A 7,480-nucleotide genomic window follows, 5' to 3' on the forward strand; every position below is an offset into this window, starting at 1 on the left:
TGACGTCGACACGTGTATTCGGTCTTACGATTCTAACTGCCCGCAAGTCTCTTCCGCTCTCAATCACTCGGGTCATCTTGTCACTTGCATTGACATCCCTTTCGCTTAACTTTATCAATACGTCATCTTTATCCTCCATTTCAAACTTTGCTTGACCTTCATGTGTACAGCTAGGATCATCCTTGACTTCGTCCGGTCTCTTTGATCATCCGGCATCAAACACCCGTTTAGCCCCGATCACCCATCGTCGACCACTAAATTACATCCATCACATTCACACTATGAAACAAGCAAACACATTTCTATAACTCCAACTCCATTTAGTCCATAATCAAAATACTCAAATCAAACTCAAGCAATCTAAACTTGATAAACTAAATCGACAACCTTACCAATCACTCATCACATATAAATTAAGACACAATTTAACCTGATTTCTCACATCTATCTATTCCTCCATCTTTTCCGAAAGGAATTGGTACATTAGATGATCTCCTAAATACTATCCGATGATTTTCCCAACCACAAGACAGTTTGAGTGTTAAATGATAACATGCAATGCTGAATTAGTCAGGAGACACCATGGAGTAAGGCAGACCTGATCAAAGAAAACGCTCTTAATCTTATAATAGTCAGATACATGTATGTGAAATCCTGCCACTGCAACAGCCATACCATACATTCATGTCATCCAGACCAATCTAACAACAATATTACAGGTACATTTGATCTGCTGCAGATCATAGTATCTACGAAAGCAGTAGATGCGATTTCGTTTATACTTTTCGGTAAAATACTTCTTTTCTAGTGGCCAAGTTCAGTGAACATGAGATGCAGGTAGCATTATTGCGATCCTATGATACTTGTCCGGACTTTTCTGACAGAACATGCAAAAGCTAGGAGAACGAAGGAAGGTAGAGAAGAAGTAGTAAAGCAGCAGAAAAGCTTGCGACGATAGTCATAGAACACAAGAGCTGCGCTTCACTGCGAGTCTGAAAATGTTGACCCTGTGAAAGAAAGACGTGATCAAACTTACGATGGCTGTTAAAGAACACTGGGATCGTTATTTAACTTTTACCTTATCTATATGAGCATACTTAACCCCATCATGGAAGCTTTGCTTGGAGTAATCGATTATTATAAGATGAAACCGAATCTGGGTTTCATCATCTCAAAAGAGAAGCCCAACGCACAGCAATGTTGACCACGGACCTCTGCTTTGTCAGAACCTGGAGAGCCCTGCTCTCAATGAACTGGACATAGACCAATCACGATTCACAATTCGCAACAACTAGAGCAATCGAAGCAAGAAAGGAGGAATCTAAAATGGTCCATGGGACAGCTTCTGCTGCGCTGTTGGCGCACACACAAACATGAAAACGCTGGAGTCTATGAAAGTTACTGTACTCCTGCGTGTCAGTAGTGTGCACACTCGTGTTCTCACTTAACGACGCGCGCCGTTGAGGCGCTGACCATACCTATCTCCAGTGTGGAAGCGAGGGTGTCAAAAATTTCCCTTGTGAAAGCACGAGCTTTAGCTGGTCAAAGCTTCGCTGGATCAAGGCGTGCCCGCTGTCACGGCTGGACGTCACTCGCCACCCGCCATGAACGCATGCATCAATCAGTCTCTGCAGTGGCAAATAGAAACGCCTGCCGCACACAGTGGTACTCCCTGCAGCCTCTATATGTAGACAGCATGTTGTGTGTGGATGTGAAGAGAGCAAGCAAATATTTGCAGATAGGTAGCAGTAGTGTGTGAGCGGAGAGGAGACGAGAGCCGATCAAGCAGGGACGAGCTTCCCTTGTGGGTGTGCGTCCTACGCTCAGGAGAGATGACACCGACTTCAGACGGATCGGTCGATCGATCTGTGCTGTGTCTGTCCGTCTGAGGCTGGTGTCATCTCGCCTGAGTATAGGACTCGCTAGCCCTGAATGATGAACACATGCGCCACCTGTTACCTCGACGAGCCGTCCTACTGTTTGACACGCTTGACGCTTCCTTGTTCTTGGGTCGCCTTGGCTCGTTGTTTACAAGGTAAATCCAACGGCTTCGACCTCCAGTTTGTCTGCTCGTTTCAGTCTGTGTTCGTTTTGCAGGTGTGGAGAAGGTGGAGTACTGACATGGCATGTGAGTCGGGATGACATTGGAGCAATCATTCGCACAAGGTTAGCCATGCGTCCAGAATTAGCTGTTCCTTAAGCTGACGGATGACAAGCACTTCTAGCATCTCTCCTACTTTTGCTTCTCTGAAAACAACCTTTCGTCTGCTGCTGTTTCAGAAAACCTGAAACGTCCTGACAGCATCTGTGTACTTGAAGCTTTGTATATTTTTTTGTTTGATCCATCCTTTTCTCTTCCTGCATGTGTTGCATGCCTGTATATGGTTGAAGTTAACATGCACACAGTCTTGCTTTCATGGAAGTGTCAGTTCTATGAAGAAGCAACCGTGCAATCCTCAGCCAAGCAACAGTGGTAATCTGGTCCCTTGTGATTACTTTCTGGCTCGAGCTTTCTCCAGGGAGAAGAGAACTTTCTGCATCTGATAACTCTTTGCTGATTGCAAGAAAGTAGTTGGTTTTTTTGGATGAAACCGTCTGCCTGAACTTACCCTCTCCAAAAACAGGCACCTGGCTAGCTGTGGCTTTGGCTTCAACGCACTGAAAACTAGTCGATTACAATCTGTTCTGTGGTGAAGTGAAACAACTTGTTCTCTGTATTCTCTTTTTCTTTGATCAATGTACTGTTGTAAAAATAAATTTCTGCATGAAACAGCAACGCTGAACTCTTTAGATTATTAATTTACCATACTTGTTCATGACTGATACTCTCCGAAAACTGTTTTCTTCTTAAAAAATTGATCGAACAAGAGACACAAAGAAGTATGAGAAAAACGTGGGGAAAAGAGGGCGTGCAGTCAACTGACCAAAGATTGACAAGAACCGACCCTTTCCCTTTCCAGAGCCAGTCTCGTTGTCGAGGGTTGTTGTTAGCATTGACTAGGAGAAATCGCAAAAAATCATACGAAAAGAGAATGATGGAATAGCCGGATAAATTCTCTCAGATCTCAAAGATACCTTCGGTCTCCAGATCTCCGCACGAATGGAATTTACCTTCGGGCAGGCCTGGTGCAGCACCCGCAGTTCACGCCCGTATCCATCCCCATGATCCCAAGCTCCGAGGTCCGAGCACGCGAAGTTGACAGCTGCACCTGCAGGCCAAGGTGCCCAGGCCAGCACATCGGTAGGATCAGGCCGCCGGCAACGGCACGGCCGCCTCAACGCAGCTCCGCGCGGCACGGCCGCTTTGCTCTCATTTGCGTTGACTCCCCAGCACAAATGGCACAAGGGCGTCTCACTCTCACGCTTGAACAAGGCCCAACCGGCAACCGTCCAGGCCTATTGGGTCCACTCCATGCGTAACCTTTTGCGTATGTTTCGACGCTTTGGGCTTTGCTATAACGGGCCCAAGGCAATATGCGGTTCACGTACGTTTACAAGTGGATTTTTTATAATAACATTATTTTATTGAAAAGTTAAAAAATAAAATGAAAAATTACAGATATGGATGCCTATCGATACTTCAATTACTGACTAATTCATTGTCGACAATAGGGTAGCCTATCAACATTTGGTTTGTTGATAAGGGATCTATCGGCATATCAATTGACGATAGGTCATGTGTCCTGTAAATAATATTTGATTGAAAAAATCATAAAGTTTTATATGATCTCGGATGAAGATGATTTTTATATAAAAATTATACATATCGATGATATCTATAACTTTATAGTTAAATGTTTTCATTTAAATCCGTTTAAATGCCTAAACAAATAGCTAGGAATTTTAAGCCGCCAAAGAACTAATCAGCGATTAGAGTGCCAATCGGCTTCTATATATGCATTTTTCTCATTTTAAATTATAGTTTTGCGATTTTTAATAAATAATATTATTTTAAAAAATTCTTTACAAGTGCTACTAGTACTTCCTCTTTAAAAAAATACTAAGTGCTACTGGTACTGGTACTGTAATACTAGGATGTAACAAAGCATTGCTACTAGGTTCAGAATCACACCAGCACTGCAAGATCACGAGACAAACAGGTACCTTTCTAGTGGAGAGAGCAGAACAAAATGTGTACATTTTCTTGGTGCATCCAAACGTCACCACATGATTCCGTGACGATACAAGGAGGTGTTTAGATAAGTCATTTTATTTTTATTTTAAATTAAAAATAGATACTTAAACTACTTTATTTTAGTATATAAACTCTAATATGAGGTGAAGCTGTGAGCTAGAACTCTTATGACCTAAACTGAGATATTTTTACTATCGTAGCATGTTCAAACTGTTGCTTGCACCGCTAATCCATCCAAACTCAGAGTAACTTTGTCTCTTGGTGAGAATGGGCGTCTAGCTGATGAAAATGTCGTGCATAAGCCACATTTAGCTTTCACCTGGTACAATATCGATATATGGCTTGTTTTTTACAAGGGCAACTTCGAAGCGTGTCTCCTATGTGTCACGGACTACCCTGATGGGCTGATGCCCTCTGGGCTGGCTGGGCCACTAAGGAGTACAAAGGGAAGAGAATCCCAGGAGAGAAAGACATCGAACAACAGACTAGAACTGGCTTTCTTTTTCCCACTTCCTCCTCTACTATCTCCTCTTTCTTCCCCAGCTCTCCCTACTCCGATCCCCTTTTTCTGCACCTCTCCAATTTCCTATTCCCTTCTTCTCTTAGTCTAGGATTGCTTAGCTATACTACTCAGTGCATCTATTTCTCTTTTCCCAACTTGTACCTCATGTCGTGATTGACTCGACTAGCAATAGAATTCTCTTATTTAGAGGTGATTTGGTGTGTATGTGGTGATTGGAGTGCTTGGATCGAATGAGGTCCGTGACAGTTAGTACCAGAGTCTCTTCCTGCTATAGTGATCGCCGAGTTAATGCTGGAGTCACCATCATGGGCCTCTCAGAGCAGTTGACGATGTACATGGAGATGATGGACAAAGAACGTGTCTCAAGAGCTAACACCATGAGGAGATGATGGCTCTGTTGAACAGCATGGTTGTCTTCTATCACTCCCTCCTCAGCCACATCCCGTCCTGCAATGATGTCGGCAACATCGATGAACATCGCCTCTGCACGCATGGCCAAAGCCGCCCAGGCTGCTTATGACACCCCTATGCCCAAGATGGGTTCGTCCCCATCCTCCTCTACATTTGTGGAGCTACCAATCTGCCTATTTCCTTGATGACATATGCAACAACCGAGGAGGTCATCCCCGAATTCAACCCCCATATCATGCTCCAAGCTATAATGGCGCCTACGACGGCCGAGGAGGTCATCCTCAACCTCGACCCCCATACCTCTACTTCACCAGTCAACAGAATCGTCCACAATGACATCAATGTTGAGGCACATGCCAACCGTTCGACGATATGCTCTGACTCCAGCTTCTCGATCTCGATTGGCGATGGAGAGCATGGTCGATGCATATCGTCGCGGAACTCTATGTGGTCAACATCATTGCTATGGTTGAGGTGGCTGTCAAGGCCGAGGATCTCACCGGCGGTGACCTAGCGGGGCGCTACGGTTTTGATCTCGCCAAGGTGCCGGCCCGCGTGCCCGCAGACTCTTCGCTGGCACCCCAGTGGCACCGCCTAGAGAGCAAGTGTGGCGAGCTCATGTTCTCTGAGTGGCTCAAGACCCAGGACGACGAGGCATTTTTGGACGCTCTGGCACTCCGACGTGCACACAACAACCAGTCTTATGGCTGTCGCTTCCACATGCGCCAAGATGATGTTGAAGCTGCTATCGTCAGACCTGTTGTACGGGATGCATGACGAGGAGCAGCTGATCAATTTCGGCGACATTGATATCCAACGGCCGATGGTTGTGTACATGTCAGTGTTTGGCCAATGTGCTCTCATCTACGCCAACGACACACTTCTCTTCTACGGGTCATGTTCCACAGCGTTGGTGGAGCGACTACATAAGGCCATGGAGGTGGCATGTCCATCCACACTGTGGGTCTGGGCCATGGCGCAGCTGCACGCGGAGGAGTGATGGGTCGTGTTCTTTGGGCTTGTCCACCTTGCCATGCTCCTCCATGCCTTGGCACCTTATCGTCGTGTAGAAATACCACCGGCATGTTCACCGACACCTGCACGAGGTTTGTTACACTGTTCTAGCCACAGTTCTTCCTGGTGAGCGCCGGTGAGGCGTTCGTTTACATGGGGCAAATGGAGTTCTTCATCCGTGAAGCGCCCAAGTAGATGAAGTCCATGAGCATAGGGTTCTTCTTCAGTGGCTTCTTGGTGTTCACCGTGGATGGTGTGACGCGGGGCATGTGGATCCGAAACAACCTAGACCACGGGAGAATCAACCTCTTCTACTAGACGCTGGTCGTGCTCAGGGTGGCCAACTTCGCTGTGTTCCTAGTGTTCATGAGGCGGCACGAGTAAAAGTCCAACAACGTTTTCTACGCGCACGAGTACTACACAACGGTGGAGTTCTACTGAGCACCCTTCCTGATGGAGTCCATCCGACAAAGCTAGGAGATCTCTAATGAGGGCCAGATGACGTCAGCTTATGGTAGGGGGCTCTTAGCTGAGATGGAAAAGAACAAGGATGAGATGACAACATCGGGTGATGGATAGTTCAACTATGACTCATAGCTGGTGATTGACGAAGGCAAGACGTTCTTCTTCATGAGGCACGAAACGTCTGTGTTGCTGCTCACCTTGACGTTAATGCTGCTCGTAACGCACTCAGAGTGGCAGGACATGGTGCGCGCCGAGGTCACCAGTGTTTGTGGCGATGACTCATCGCTCGCTAACCACCTCTCCAAGTTCACCGTGCTCCCCAGCATCGCTCTTTTTGAGTTCATCCCTCTGAAGACCAGTTGTTATCCTAAGAAGAAGGAAGCCAAGTATGATCAACCACTTCTACTAGAGATGCACTACATGCAGCCAATCTTAGTGATGCAATTGGACTACATGAGGCACCAGACAATGCAGGTTGTTGTAGCGAAGCTCTGAGTCATCCTACTAACCATCCTCGTCATCACCCACAGGTTCTCCTCAATCCATAAGGCCATCCCCATTGCCATCCTCCATAGCAACGTTGTCTCCGAGCTGGGCACGCACGACAACTTCATGGCCACAGGGACAAATGACACCTACACCAAGCTCATCGCATGCAGAAGTAGGCGCATGAGACCACCTTAGTCGACAGTACTAGAATCCAAGTCCCATGGGAACCGGATGGTGCGACGATAGTGACTTGGGGGCAAGCCGCTTTTCAAGTGAGGAGGAATGTCAAGGACTGCCCTGCTAGGCTGGCACCCCCTAGGCTGGCTGGGCCACCAAGTAGTACAAAGGGAAGAGAATCCCATTAGAGAAAGGCATCAAACATCAGACTGGAACCGGCTTTCTTCTTCCCGTCATCTTCCTCCTTTGCTATCTCCTCTTTCTTG

The 7,480-nt window shown here is 46.5% G+C and overlaps 1 long non-coding RNA gene across 1 annotated transcript; it reads left to right on the forward strand.

The window, feature by feature from the left end:
* The first annotated feature begins 1,907 nt into the window (after positions 1-1,907).
* On the forward strand, positions 1,908-2,799 carry LOC133892015 (uncharacterized). Its single transcript, XR_009904336.1, has 2 exons — positions 1,908-2,035; positions 2,098-2,799. It is a non-coding gene; the product is annotated as an uncharacterized LOC133892015 (long non-coding RNA).
* The last annotated feature ends 4,681 nt before the right edge of the window (positions 2,800-7,480 follow it).

This window comes from Phragmites australis, chromosome 15 (genome assembly GCF_958298935.1).
Source record: "Phragmites australis chromosome 15, lpPhrAust1.1, whole genome shotgun sequence".
Classification (NCBI taxonomy): Eukaryota; Viridiplantae; Streptophyta; class Magnoliopsida; order Poales; family Poaceae; genus Phragmites; species Phragmites australis.